This window comes from Podarcis melisellensis, assembly GCF_964234715.1.
Source record: "Podarcis melisellensis genome assembly, chromosome: 11".
Lineage (NCBI taxonomy): Eukaryota > Metazoa > Chordata > Lepidosauria > Squamata > Lacertidae > Podarcis > Podarcis melisellensis.
Genome location: NC_138543.1, coordinates 39,929,965 through 39,945,116, shown reverse-complemented (window position 1 = coordinate 39,945,116; position 15,152 = coordinate 39,929,965). Strand labels below are relative to the sequence as shown.

The following is a 15,152-nucleotide window of genomic DNA, read 5'->3' as shown; positions in this document are numbered from 1 at the left end:
TTCTCTTTCTCTCTCTCTCTCTTCCCTGGCGGGAGAGCTCCGCAGGGCGCGCGCGCTGGTGGCGACTGAGCGGGGAAAAGGAGCAGGAGGCGCGGCGCGGAGTCCTCGGAGAAGGAGAGAGACGCGGCGCAGCCTCTCAGCTCGCGGAGCGCAGGGCGGAGGCGGGCGCACGGAGCCGCGTCTCTCTGGCTGGGGCTGCTGCTCTTTCTCCCGCGAGCCAGAGACTTTGGGCGACACGCAGCCCGGCGCTTTCCTTCCCCGGGGCTGGAAGAGGGCGGGCAACACCTCCTCGCCACCCCTCCCTCTTCGGGAAAGCTGCAAGCCCCAGTGAATCAGAGCGGTGGCAGAGGCTGCCGGGTGCGCGGCCGCCGCCGCGTTTCCTGTTTGCTCAACTTCTCTCTTTGCACAGCGCAAGCGGGAAGGGGGCGGGGGGAAGCCAGGCTTGCGGCGGCGGCTGCTTTCGACTCTCGGGGAAGCCCGTTTCTTTCACGAGCCGCCTCCTTCCCTCCCCCTGCGGAGAGCAGTCTTCGAGGCTCTTAAGCAACCCCCCCCCCCTTTCCCTCTTTTTATAAGTTCTGCTAGGAAGGGGAGGAGAGCGCGCCTTGGGCGCTCCTGCCTTTGAACTGCTGCCGCCGCCGCCGCCGGAGTTTTTGTGCGTTTGGCGCAGCGGGAAGTGTTTTGCCCCTGTTTGCAGTTCTGGGTTGGGGGGAGAGAAAGAGAGAGAGAACTCGGCACGGGAGAGAGCGCAAGGCTCGCATCCCCTTTTGCAAGTCGGCTCGGGCGGCGCGCACGTGGAGCCTCCTGCAGCTCGCTGCGCACAGGCTGCGGCCACCTGCGGGGAGGCGAGGGCCGTGACGTGGCCAAGAAATCCCCCTCTCTCCCACCCCCGCACCCGCCCTTCCCCGCCCTCAGACAGTGAGCTCATTATATAACCACAAGCGATCGCCCCGGCCAGCGCCACAGCCGCTGTCCTGGGCCTGGAGGAGGAGGAGAGACATAAACAAGATTAAAGACACATCGTAACCTTGAGGTCCTTGGCGTGCAACGTGCGCCCAGATGGCCAAAGCAGAGGGGACGAGCTCAACTGGAGCAGCTTGGGTCCAGGGATACAACATGTCTCTGCTAGAGAAGGCCTCTTACTTAGGAGAAGAGGGCGCTGCCTTCTGGCACTGAGTCGGACCAGCGGTTCATCTGCTAGCATTGGGTCACTACACATGATGAAGCAGCACTGGTGCAATATGATAAAAATCACTGTTCCTTGCACCTGAGAGGAGTTCCCAGACCATTTCCAAACGCAGCCCGTCCTTCAACCTGCTGCAGTGATCCAAACTGGAGGTGACCAGATCACGGGTAACTGGGCATGAAACTGATACACTTCCAGTGCCAACTTATGCACTCAGCATCCAGGTTCCGTGCATGCACACAGCCTAAGTAACCAGACAAATAACCTAGGGATGCTGACACAAAAACCCTACAGGTACATTAAGTGAAAGAATGGAAAATCATTACCCTCCCTTCTTCCCCTGCTCTCCCCAATTCGCCACCCCAACCTCACAATTTCTATGACAGCAGTGTCTCACACTGAATACAACTGACTCGATGAACTGAGAACGGAGACGTTTATACCCTTGTTCTCTATGAAAATCCTTCAATAAAAACAAAACAAAACCTTGGGCCCCCAGTTGTGGTTGGGCTACAGATGCTGGGGACTGAGGGGGGGGGTCTGCATGCTCTGCCACAGAGCTGCCGCCCCATCCCTTCTCCACACAAGCCTGTGTGCCCTTGGCAAAGGGGTCACGCTGCTTTCTCACAGGGCCTTGGTGGAGCACTCAAGATGACCTCCATGGACTTACAGGCCGGCCGAAAGAGGCAAGTCGGTTCGCCCAGCCCTCGAAGAAAAGCCCGGGCACACTGCAACTCTTGTTCTGTAAGGAGAGGCAGTCACATTCGCCTGCTGCTTCGTACAGGATACAAGTTTTGGCTTTCTCCTCCCAGGGCCTTGTCTCCAGCCTTTTTAGTGATATGCCACAAACTGGACTGCACACCGTAAAAGATGTATGAGACCTGCCCACCACGGGCAAGAAACTTCTAGGGTCTTTATTCCCTTGATTCTCAGAATCTGACAAGCATGGGAAAGAGGGTGCAAAGAGCATGGAAGGGGGGAGCATTTGAAAACTGCCTTTCTTTCAAGTAACCATGAGGTTCCAGCAATGGGAGGGGCAGGTGGAGGATAAGCTGTTTCTTTGGGGGGTGGGGGAGAGACATCCGTGCACCCCCCCAGTGGCACTGCCTATTCAAACACATGGCCAGTATATGCCCAAGGGCCTTGAGGAAGCTTCTGTCTGTGGTTTTCAAAGTCCAGGAACTTCCTGGTCTATAAACTACCAGGGGAGTTTCTGTTCTATGTGGACTAAGTCAGAGCTTTCCAAACTTTTCATGTTGGTGACATACTTTTTAGACACGCATCATTTCATGACACAGTAATTCAGTTTTGCATCATTTCGCGACACAGTAATTCAGTTTTACTAGCAAACCGGAGGTTAAACTAACCCCTTTTCAGCCCCGGGAGGAGGATTCGTGCGACACACCGACACACTAATGTGTTGCAACGCACAGTTTGGAAAGCTCTGGACTAAGTGATACATTGACTGGCCCCTATTTGCCTGCCTCCATTTCCTACCTGCTTCAGCCCTCTTCAGATCACAGAACATTGTGTTGTTAAGTGTTCTGTTCTCCACTTCTTATCTGATGCTGCTATCGCTACTAATCGCATATATAGCACACTTAATAGATAAAGTATTTTACCATCTCTGGATACAATCCAGCCCAAGATAAGTGCTATTAAGTCCCTTTTGGCTTCAGTGGAGGAAGAGGGCTAAGCACGTCATTAAATGCCCCTCTGAAATCAATACGGCTCACTTGTGTGCGTAACTTTTGCTGGATCATGCCTATAATCTCTTTTGGCCTCAGCACAACTCGTGGAGGGAGGGATGATGCGTTCTCACATTTCACGGAGGGAACTGAGGTCACCCAAATGGATCCATAGTGGAGATATGATGTGTGGACCTGGGCCTTTCATATCTCTCTCCTTGAGTCTACCAGACGACACTAGCTCTCTTTACAGCTTATATTCCGTATTTTCTTTAGGTAACCATCATACGTCCTGAGAATTACAGTTAATATTTGCACAGTCAGTTTCAATGCAATGTATATAAGTCAGTCTAGCCAAAGATTTAGCAGCAAAGGCATTTTCAAATACTGCAGTGTGTTTACTTTAAACCAAATCCCCGACGGAAGGTGTGTGAATGACGTGTTCATCACAAAGTTTGCTTTGGGAGAAGGAGGGGCGGTGGGAATCTCTTCCAAAAGTTTACCTCAGAGACTCAATATCAACTGGGGTTTATTTGATTCTGCTTCCTCCACCCCCCAGGTGTCAACTGAGGGAGAGGAAGCCTAGGCGACAGGGAAGAATCTAAGCCAGGATTTCCAAGGACCAAGTCCCAGGTCTTATTTCCAATGCAGGGGCTTAACTCTGGAAAATACAGAATGAGCTTATAAAGTGACTCTGAGCATAGATGCCAACTCCATGGGGCCCTGGCTGCCCAAGCACCCACAAAATTCCCCATGAAGGGGCTGGGCACCCACAAATTTCAGTGCCAGGGCCATGCTCGCTGCTTGGCATCCGCGGCCCTAGGCACCCATGGTCGCAGGGCAAAGCTGGCACTCCTGACTTTGGGCATGTGCGGCATTTTTCATCACTGAGTAACACAGTCTGCCCCATGACATTTGGCAAGAGACACAGGGCTCCAATATTATGGGCACTGCAACCCAGCAGGCTTTAGCTACATAGCTAACATTCATTTTTTAAATTTGCACCACTCTTGGCGGAGGAAGATACAAGCTATCAACACTCCTACAGACATATTTTTAAATGTGCAAAGAAACTGACTGAAGATTTCCCCCCGGTGGGATTCTCCACATGCATCTTGGGAGAACTGGATGCTGGCCAAGATGATGATGGCTCATTAAATTTGTATATCGCCCTTCATCTGTAGATCTCAGGGCGGTTCACAGCATAAAAGTACAAGAAAGAAACACAAAATACATAATAATAAAACAACAACCCAATAATCCTCTCTCCCACAAACATATTTAAAAGGATATAGGGTATTAATCAGCCTGGTTGAAATGGAACGTTTTCACCTGGCACCTAAAGGTATATAACATGCGCCAGATGGACTTCCCTGCAGAGACCATTCCACAAGTGGGGAACCACTGCAGAAAAGGCCCGTTCTTGTGTTGCCACCCTCCAGACCTCTAGACACATGAAGAAGGGCCTCTGAGGAAGATCTCAGGGTCTGGGTCAGTTTATATGGGGAGAAGCAGTCCTTGAGGTATTGCAGTCCTGAGCCATATAGGTCAAAACCAGCACTTTGAATTGGGCCCAGAAACTAACTGGCAGCCAGCGCAGTCAGGCCTGGATCAGTGTAATATGCTCAAACTGTCTTGCACCAGTGAGCAACCTGTCCACCGAATTCTGCACCAGCTGAAGTTCCTGAACCATCTTCAGAGGCAGCCCTACAGTGTGGTGTAGAGGTTAAGAGCGGTAGACTCGTAATCTGGTGAACCGGGTTCGCGTCTCCGCTCCTCCACATGCAGCTGCTGGGTGACCTTGGGCCAGTCACACTTCTCTGAAGTCTCTCAGCCCCACTCACCTCACAGAGGGTTTGTTGTGGGGGAGGAAGGGAAAGGAGAATGTTGGCCACTTTGAGACTCTTTAAAGGGAGTGAAAGGCAGGATATCAAATCCAAACTCCTCTTCTTATTCTTCTATAATGCATTGCAGTAATCTAACCTTGATGTTACCAGAGCATAGACAACAGTAGTTAGGCTGTCCCTGTCCAGATAAGGGAGCAGCTGGGCCACCAACCAAAGTTGGTGGAAGGCACCTGAGCCTCAAGTGACAGCAAAGAGTCCAGAAGTACCCCCAAGCTTCATACCTGCTCCTTCAGAGAGGGAGTATAACTTAATCCAGCAAGGCTCTGATGTTTATGTTCTTAATTTCTTAAAAATAATAACAACTTGGTAATACAAAGGTGTTGAGAGCTGGCTAAGTACTTTGTTACTGCATATATAAGTTTGCTCTGCACAACTTATTTACCAGTGACATTATTATTTATCTATACAGTATTTATGGGGCGCGGGTGGCGCTGTGGGTAAAACCTCAGTGCCTAGGGCTTGCCGATCTCATGGTCGGCGGTTCGAATCCCCACGGCGGGGTGAGCTCCCGTCTTTCAGTCCCAGCTCCTGCCCACCTAGCAGTTCGAAAGCACCCTTAAGTGCAAGTAGATAAATAGGTACCGCTTTCTAGCGGGAAGGTAAACGGCGTTTCCGTGTGCTGCGCTGGTGCTGGCTCACCAGAGCAGCTTCGTCACGCTGGCCACGTGACCCGGAAGTGTCTTCGGACAGCGCTGGTCCCCGGCCTCTTAAGTGAGATGAGCGCACAACCCTAGAGTCGGACACAACTGGCCCGTACGGGCAGGGGTACCTTTATTTATCAATTATTCAACCAAGATTGTGTCTGATCCAAGAACACTGGAAACAACAGAAAACCTCTGAATCTATAGACCCGATACCTTAACACCACATAGCCTAAACTTGAAGGGTAATACCAGACCTATGATTCAACTAGTTGCAATTCTTTGGAATATTTCATTTTCTGAGCCACCTTGGCTACGGCACCTTTGGATTCACAGCAGGCAGCTGAAGGAGGCAGAAGGGTGGAGTTCAACTTAGCACGAATGCCATAGTTCAGTCAGTGCAAGCATTTGCTTGTGGATAGAATTATCTTTCCTCTCCCCACTCCTGGCTCACTGTTCTGGAGGATCGATCAAACCTTCCGAGTAGATTGGGAGTAGCTGAAGTAGGTGCACAGGGTGGCAAGGAGAGACAAGGCCCCATTGCTCCAGCTGGAATCCTTGTGCTGTCTTTCACTAAGGGAACGGAGTAGCTGAATCTGGCCCAAAATGTTTTGCTATAAGAAATTAAGCTTTTGTTTTTTCCAGCCACACAGCCTTCAAAAACTGTCAAGGGTCGATTGCATCACAGTCCATAAATGATACTAGCTGTGGACTTGAGTCAATCGTTTTAGACCTCAAGCTTGAAATGTTTGAAAGAAGTACTGTATATTTTGAATCTCTCTTCCATCCCCACTGCCACAATGGACTGACTGGCTGCAGGAACCAAGTTGTGGAACTGAACAAAAGTTAACACTACCTAAAAATACCCTTTCTAATTTTTTCTAGATGACATTTAATGCACTCACCAAAACATTAGGCCACTTTTAAGGAATGTACAGTGTTGGCAAGCTGCCATGGCATATTAATGCACATTTTGCTGGTTTTGTACATCATTTCAACTATACAATCCTTACATAATAACCAAGAGAATGCTTCAGTCCATAGGAACAATAAATGCTTGTCCATGTTACAAAGGGACTGCCAGATGTTGCAGAGCAACTCGGAGCTGGGGTAGAAATGTATTAACAAAAAGTTGCCAAGCTGAGACCATTTTACTATGTCTCCAGTATCATTTTCATTACAGCATTAACAACAGTCCAAGTTGCTCACTTCTCTGGAATAGAAAGGTGTCCTCCAAATATACAGGCCAAAAGATTGCACCAAAAGATAAAATAAAATGCCCTGTGATAATTTAAAGCTGGGACTTTTCTGAGAGTTTATGAATCAAAAGAGCAGCGGCAGCCAACTTCACTCTTAATCATATGACAGAGGGCTGCAATCTTAAACTTGTTTGTTCACCAAATTCGGTGGAACTGAGGGCAAGTTGACCATGCATGCTTATTCCTTGATGACCTAAACATCCAGTCTTGACTTGCATGTGTGTGAAGGAGACATTGAGGACCAGAGTCAAAGACAGAATTTCTGTATCACCTCACGTCACTTCCAATGAAGTGTTCTTCAGTGAAGTCAGTTTTCCCATTCCATTGCAAGTCATTAGAGAGGCACATGAATATGTAAAGCCACTATCAGTTCCACAGAGTTCAAGGAAACTTGCTTCCAAGAAAATTGTTTGACTGAAGTGTCTGTGATTTGTTTATCCTTGGAGCGGCAACAAGGAGCAGAATGAGATGGTAAAATGGACTGCATTTTAAGATGTTCCCTGCATTAAAACACAGAAGAGAGAGGGAGAAAGTGTGCAAGCCTTAGGGTTCGATCCTGATCTGTCCTCAGGGTAGGGCCCCATGCTGCAATATCGAGAAACAGGTAGAGCTGTTACAATTCCTTCCTACGGTAGTCCTCATCCTACAGAATTTATTTATTTCATAAAATGTATACGCCGCTTGATTGTAAAACAAACAAAAAAACCTTGAAAGGATAAAACAATTTTTTTTAACCCTACTTGAAAACATACAAAAGTTAAAGCACTAAAGCAGATTTAAACTTCCTCAACTTTAAAAGGCTGTTGTCTTGTTGTTGTTTAAAGCCACTTTATAATACACTCTGATATTAAAAGCAAAAGCAAAGCAGAACAAACTGACCACAATGTGACAGAAAACTGAGCTTAAAAATACAGCCTCCTATGGCCAATGATGAGGAGATTGATGCAGTCCAGCAACATCTGGTGGACCCTAGATTCCCTATCCTGTTCTAGCGGCAGATTTATTGAGAAAAACAAACCTATTACTTATCAAAAGGACAGGGCTTCCGTAACAGTTGTCCTTTTTCGATAATAAAGTTTCAGAAGATACGCAGTTCAGAAATACACTGGATTTATCTCCTCAAGCAATTAAAAGACTGGGCGTTTGTTTAAATGTTTCAAAAATAATACCGCATCCCTCTCTGGTATACTTCTTCAAACAGATGTCATCACTGCTCCTATTCCACAATTTAGCAATGGGTTACATTTTCTGTCTGCCTTGCAGTGCTGGTATAGCACGGGGGCCAACAGTTCGATCCCGGGCATGCCTACACTCATTGTGTGCAGTGGCTCTTACATTCAGGAAAGGGTGCCCAGAATTGCAGCCTAAGGTGCTGGGCTGCAAATCAAGAACTCCTTGGATCTCCTATCACCTAAGGGATGGACATATTTTGAGCTTTAGGAAAACTACTCTTTCTTTTTTGCTTGCCTGTAACGTGCCCTTGAACTCCGATGCCTTTTGATGGACTGGGTGGAGGATAGAAAGGGGTGTGTGGAGAGAGTGAAACTAGCCTACTGCACCAAAGGTATAATTAACATTTGTGGCTCCACCCACTTTGCCTCTGGCCCCGCCCACCACCAGCATGAGGTTCTCAGAAGGCTGTCCAGAGGGAAATGCAGCTTGACTTCACTCTTGGAGCCACACTCCATTGTCTCTCGAGACTGAGGATGCCAAAAAGGTTGAAAAGGGTACCTCCACACACACCTTACGCAATTCTTGTAAGGCCTGCATCCGGACAATGCCTGTGAGCTGCTCTGAACATCTGAAAGCTCTATACAAACATTAAATATTGTTTCAAGGCAATTTCTTCTTCCTTAACATGTTTTGTGATACCAAAACCAGCTCTCTTCCTGCCCATCTCTCACTTTAGGCAATAGGGGAACTTCTCAATGGGAGGCAAATATACTTGATGTCGAAGGGGAGGGCAAATGACAGCCAGGGGATGGGCACAAGGAACCCCCCCCTTCTCCCCTCCAGACACCCAATCCTCATCCACTCTGTACATGGTTCCATGTAGTTTTACCCTTCAGTAAGCTGAGCGGAGGGACACGGGTGGCGCTGTGGGTTAAACCACAGAGCCTAGGACTTGCCGATCAGAAGGCCGGCGGTTCGAATCCCCGCTACGGGGTGAGCTCCTGTTGCTCGGTCCCTGCTCCTGCCCATCTAGCAGTTCGAAAGCATGTCAAAGTGCAAGTAGATAAATAGGTACCACTCCAGCGGGAAGGTAAACGGCGTTTCCATGTGCTGCTCTGGTTTGTTAGTAGTGGCTTTGTCATGCTGGCCACATGACCTGGAAGCTGTACCTTGGCCAATAAAGCGAGATGAGCGCCGCAACCCCAGAGTCGGCCACGACTGGACCTAATGGTCAGGGGTCCCTTTACCTTTACCTTAAGCTGAGCGAATATACTTGACAGCAGCTTGGCTGCAGGAGTCCCCAGAAGTACAGTTGGAAGTCAAATGGAATCCATACTGGAAGTTTGTTCGACTTCCAAAACGTTCAGAAACCAAAGCGCGGCTTCTGATTGGCTGCAGGAAGAAGTCGCAGAAGTCCGGTCAGACGTTCGGCTTCTAAATAGTTTGCAAACACTCAATTCTGAGTTTGCAGTGTTCAGGAGCCAAAACTAAGAGAACTAAGCTGTTAGAAAACCAAGGTACAACTGTATGTATGCACATATGTATGATTTGTAGCATAACCTGGTCATCTTTCTCTCTTTCTTTGCCTTTTGTTGCTGTTGGCAACTGCAAACTAAAAAATGGTTCTGTATCATTTTAGCAAAATGTAGAGGTAAAATCAAATTTGCTCATTTGCTTACTGGTTTTGAACAGTAACTCTGAAGGTTTACCTAAACTGGAAATAACGTTACCCAAGAACACAAGGAATTGCAGTTTAGGTGCAAATCCCTACCCCCACTCACAGAGATGCAATTCACTAGAGAGAAGGAAGGGCTGTTAACCCAGTTTGTAGGTAAGCCTATGAAAATGGAAGTGGCAAAGATCTGGAGGCACTGGCTTTTCACAGGGGCTTAGCAGAGAAGTAGAAGTGTTTCAGTTTCCCTTCTGTAGTCCCAAAAAGCTAAAAGGAAATATCCAGTCCCAGCTTTCCAGAGTGAGGGGCAATTTAACCTGGAGGGGCTCAGGGATAACTGGCAGTGGAGACTGAAGTAACAGAGAAAGCAGCACATTTCTTTTCTGAAGGGCTTGATTTTGGTTGGCTTGAAAACCCAAAAAAGACAAAGGGACACAGGGAAAGTATACCCACTTTTGCTTTGAAACCTGGCTGTTTCATTGAGCTTTCTTCAAGTCCTGCAATGCTAACTGTCCGGAAACTGGTGCTCTTCAGAGGTTTTAGAGCACCACTTCTAGCATGGCTATCAACTTTGTACCAGAAAGAAGGTGGGATGTGTGTGTGCGCGTGCATATGACGACATATAAGATTCCCTTGATACATCACCTTAAGTTCTGCCCATGACTTTAGCAGAGTATGTCAAAACAGCTCCCTCTTGTCCAGAAGAAAATGTAATCGCCTCAAGGGCAATAGGAGTAGCTGCCCCTCTTTTGCAAGAGTTGCCACACTGCCAGGATCTCCTATTTTATATGGCTGAAGGCTGCATTTTTATACAGACATGGGTTGATTTAGTGAAGCATTGTAGAGACAGATCCACAAATGGCATGCGAAAAGGGACCTTTTTCGGTAAGCTGAAGATCAGCTAAGTGCAGGTGGGACTTGCAACAAAGAGTTACGGCATGGAGTGCTCCTGTTCTGAGTTCCAGGGTGCCAGAGCCAGTCCTATCATTAGGTGTAGTGAGGCAGATGCCTCAGACGAAGTGGAGCCACAGAACAGCAGCAAGGTGTCGGAAGACAGAGCTGTCTGCGTCACATATCCTGCCCTGCATTTCCTAAGCTGTGTGTGTCACACAGCCTGCATTTCGTTCTGCTCTTGGGTGCAGTGAGGTATGTGGTCCCACTGCCAATGTTAAAGTAAGGTTCTGATAGCATATTCTGTTTATATGCATCAACAGACACTTGAACTTTTGCACTGCAGGAAAGTCCTGGGAAGCAAACACATAGAGACTTTAAACTGGAAAAAAAGAACTCTTACTTTCATTATTGGATAGAACAGTTTCCTAGTCTAATTGTGGTGGAGTCCAAGGGAGCCTTGCTTGCTCCTTTGTTCTCGGCAGAGACAGGTACAAAATGACCTCTCCCCAAGAGGTCCAATAGAGAAGGCTAAAGCGAGGAAACTGCAACCCTAGAATATCAGTTGGAGAAGAGTTAGCATAATGAACAAGGGTAATTTGACAGTTCAGCAAACTGGAGGTTCCCCTCTCTATCTGTTTTAACCCCATGCAAACTTCTCAGATTGTAAATCATGCGAACAGTTAAAGAAGTTAGCAGCTGTATGTCAAATGCCAAGTGGTGCTGCATCTTAGGCTGCTACTCCAATTGCACCATACCATCTGACGCAAGTAGCAGAAAAGATCCCTGGTCAATGGCCATTGGCCATGCTAGTTAGGGCTAATAGGAGTTGTACTTCAACAACATCTAAGGTCTCCCTTACTGATTGATTCATAAGCTTGATTTACTGAAAAGAAGAAAAGATTGATTCATAAGCTTGATTTACTGAAAAGAAGAGTTGGATTTCTAAAGGGAGGACCTCCTGCTGCTGCTATATAATGTGAGACGTTTTTCAAATAGGGGGGAAAACACAAGAGGAAAATAGGGAAACAAGAGTCTGCTCCCTACACAAAGGATAGTTTGGAACATCACATAGTCTTTGTTTGTTGTTCTACAGCATTGCAGCAATTATTAGGGCGAGAACAGAAGAAGAAGAAGAAGAAGAAGAAGAAGAAGAAGAAGAAGAAGAAGAAGAGGAGGAGGAGGAGGAGGAGGAGGAGGAGGAGGAGTTTGGATTTGATATCCCGCCTTTCACTCCCTTTAAGGAGTCTCAAAGCGGCTAACATTCTCCTTTCCCTTCCTCCCCCACACCAAACACTCTGTGAGGTGAGTGGGGCTGAGAGACTTCAGAGAAGTGTGACTGGCCCAAGGTCACCCAGCAGCTGCATGTGGAGGAGCGGGAAAGCGAACCCGGTTCCCCAGATTACGAGACTACCGCTCTTAACCACTACACCACACTGGTTGCCACCCATCAGGATGTCCCCCAAATAACCTGATTGTGGAATAGTGTGCTGGTAGAGCAAAATTTCAGCTAACATCCTGTGACCTGCGCAGTCCTAATTTTTTTGTGTTAAGTCTTAGGGGCTTTTGGTCCATTTCCATTCCTGGTATTTAAGTGGCTGCATAATCGTAAACCGGAGTGGGTCCTTTCTTTGTAGCTCCCGACCGCACTTTCTACAGAGCAGTGCAATCATTCTTGTGGTTATGCTGCACACCATCCACAAAGATAACCACCTGATGTGAGAGACATGAAAGAGTGCTTTAAGGACTCTGCACTTTTATTAGTCAGATATTTCATCTGTGTTGATGGCCAGCATGCTTGTGAGTCAACATGTTGGCTTCGCTACATTTCCTTCTACTATTGCCTCAAGAAATTAGCCTTGAGGCTTAAAAACAGCGAGAAGTCACCACAAGTTTCAGTTATTGGTCAGCTGATAAAATGTTGAGAAAGGGCCAGATGGGAATGGTTTGTTTTGCAGGACAGGTAGGCCGCCGACCCACGTCATGGAATAAAACCACAAAAGGAATCAACCTGCTCCTTCTGTGCGTCAGGAATAAAAGCTTGAGAAATCCTCTCATTCCTTGTGTCCAAACCAAATTTTGGTTCTTTCACAATAGTCGTTTAGGCAGCCTGACTACTTCTCTGAAGAAGAAGTAGAAGAGAGGGAAAGCATACTCTGGCAGTATTCTTTCCCCATTTCTGAGAAAGGGACGGAGCTTTCAGGTATGCCTGTGTCAGACGTGAAGTTGTGGTTCTCACATGCCGGCTACTTGAGGCAAAGTGTACGCAGTAGTTTTTCACAGGCCCATGTTACTCATAAATCAAGTATCCTTGCACAACCTCTGAATCTGTCTGGATCAATCAAAGATTTCCACCAAGGATCATGCAAGGGCTTTGCTTTAGCTAAGAGTTGACTGAATGATTCTGCTACATACACCCTTGAAGAAGACTGAGGCTACTGAAAAAATAAAAACATGAGTAAAGTGGTACCTCGGGTTAAGTACTTAATTCATTCCGGAGGTCTGTTCTTAACCTGAAACTGTTCTTAACCTGAAGCACCACTTTAGCTAATGGGGCCTCCTGCTGCTGCTGCGCCGCCGGAGCCCAATTTCTGTTCTTATCCTGAAGCAAAGTTCTTAACCTGAAGCACTATTTCTAGGTTAGCGGAGTGTGTAACCTGAAGTGTATGTAACCTACCTGAAGCGTATGTAACCCGAGGTACCACTGTACGCTGCTTCACACTTGCATGTTATGAGGGCTACAGGAAACCAAATTTAAGGGGATAGAGTCACAAATGTCTGAAAGGCTACTATTAAAAATGGGGGGGGGGGAGAGAGAGGATTTCCAGCAACTATAACCTTCCTTATGCCCTGCTTGATGAGTTGACCTTGCTAAAATAAGGCTCTTCTCCAAAATTATTAAAAGACAGGAGACATTCATAGGTTAATGTCCTTTTATGACACAGCCCCAGATAAGCAATTTAAAGGAAACTGAATCGACAGTTTTGTCACCGGTTCAATTATAACCCTTTCCATTAAAAAAACAACCCAAAAACCTCTGGAGAAATGAAAATAGAAGAGAAAGAAAGGCAGCAGTGGGCAGACGTGTGTGTTTGGTGGAGGCGGACAAAATTTATATTCTTATCTCAAGTCTCCAAGATAGCCACACACCCCTGAGTCTGAGACTTTGCCTTGCCATTATCCAGAGCTGGCCTTGCCACTTTCTCCTCTCAGAGGTGAGCTTTCCTTCAGCCTAATTCTCTCCTCTACACGTCAGCCCACAGCTCACCAGGGAATATGCTTTGCATGCAGAAAGTCCCAGATTCAACCCTTTCCCTCCTGATCTGGTTCCCTCCAGATATTTTGGACTACACCTCCCATCATTCATGACCAATGACCATGCTGGCTGGGACTGATGGGAGCTGCAGTTCAAAACATCTGGAGGGAGCCATGTAGTATAAAGCAGGTGTCAGCAGGACTGAGGCAGATGGACCAGATGGATCAATATATGTAATGCATCTTCCTATGTCCACAGGTTGCCTTCTTGCATCCCATATATGAAGCTGCCTGGCCCACTGGTCCAACTCGCTCAGCATCTTGGAATGTGGCATTAGAAGCACTTCCTGACCCAGCTTCCTGAGAACGTTTTAAGTGCCATGGATTGAACCTGAGATCTTATGCATGCAAATTATGGGCTCAACCACAGAGCTACAGTTGAGCTTTGGTTTGTGTGGCTTCCAGTCACTGCAGAAGGGAACCTTGGCCAGTGAGCAACCTTCTGACCATCTTAATTGCAAGGCTTTTGGACCTCCCAGCAAGCTGCTCCTGGAGGTTCATAGCACCAAGAACACAGGGCCCTGATACTGCCAGTGCTTAGTCAGGATCTGTATTGTGGGCCAACAGGTGACTGACAGCCAGAGAAGACTGCTATTGGGAATAGAAGCTGTCTAGCACTCATACATCTTAAGGGTTAAATGCCCACACTTGCTTAGATGCAAGGAAATAAAGCAAGGTCACTGAAAGGTGATTTAAATGGACTTCTCTTTGACAGCTGTGAATATACTGCTCTGTTTGATCAATTGTTAAATATAGGATCACACCCTCTTTCCATTCCCCCCCCCCCATACAGCATAGAATTAAAAGTTGGTATATGATATCCTTTTCCCTTATATACTGCAGTACTGTGAATTCATGGAAATGTTCGGCACTACCCATGCAAGGAATAAGCTGGACAATTTATTTCCTGTATAATAACTGCTTTTGCCACTCTGTAAGGTAAATACAATTGTTAGAGAGTCTATGTTTAAAAGCCCTTTTTGTGTGTGCCAGAATTAAACTACAATACCATTATAAATTATGTGCAAGGTCAGGAAACAGCACATTTTATATAGGCTAGGTAGTAAAATAAATGAGAGAGCTGTCAGATTAATTACTCTCTCTACCTTTCTTACAATCTGCAAAGGCTCGCTCCATAAATTTGCACCAAGCACCTGGTAAAGAGCTGAACACAACTGTGTTCGTTCCAGAAAAAAACACTGGTGGTGCTGTCAGGATAGGACTTTAGGGCAAAAGTCTAGGGCTCCACTCAGCAGAATGAATAGGAAGACCCCCAAATGCAGGAAGGTCTCCTTACATCATTCTGAAATAAGTGTTATAATACACCTTCCCATCTTATGGGCATTAAGGGTTGTGTACAATGCCAGTCAGTGGACATTATTAACTTAAGTTTAATTTAAATGCATCTACTCTGAGTCTAGGG

General features: G+C 46.9%; 1 protein-coding gene across 10 annotated transcripts in view; it reads right to left on the bottom strand.

Moving 5' to 3' along the window:
* The window catches only part of PDE4D (phosphodiesterase 4D), a 650,804-nt gene that overhangs the window by 55,574 nt on the left and 580,078 nt on the right, over window positions 1-15,152 (bottom strand). The window lies entirely within an intron of this gene.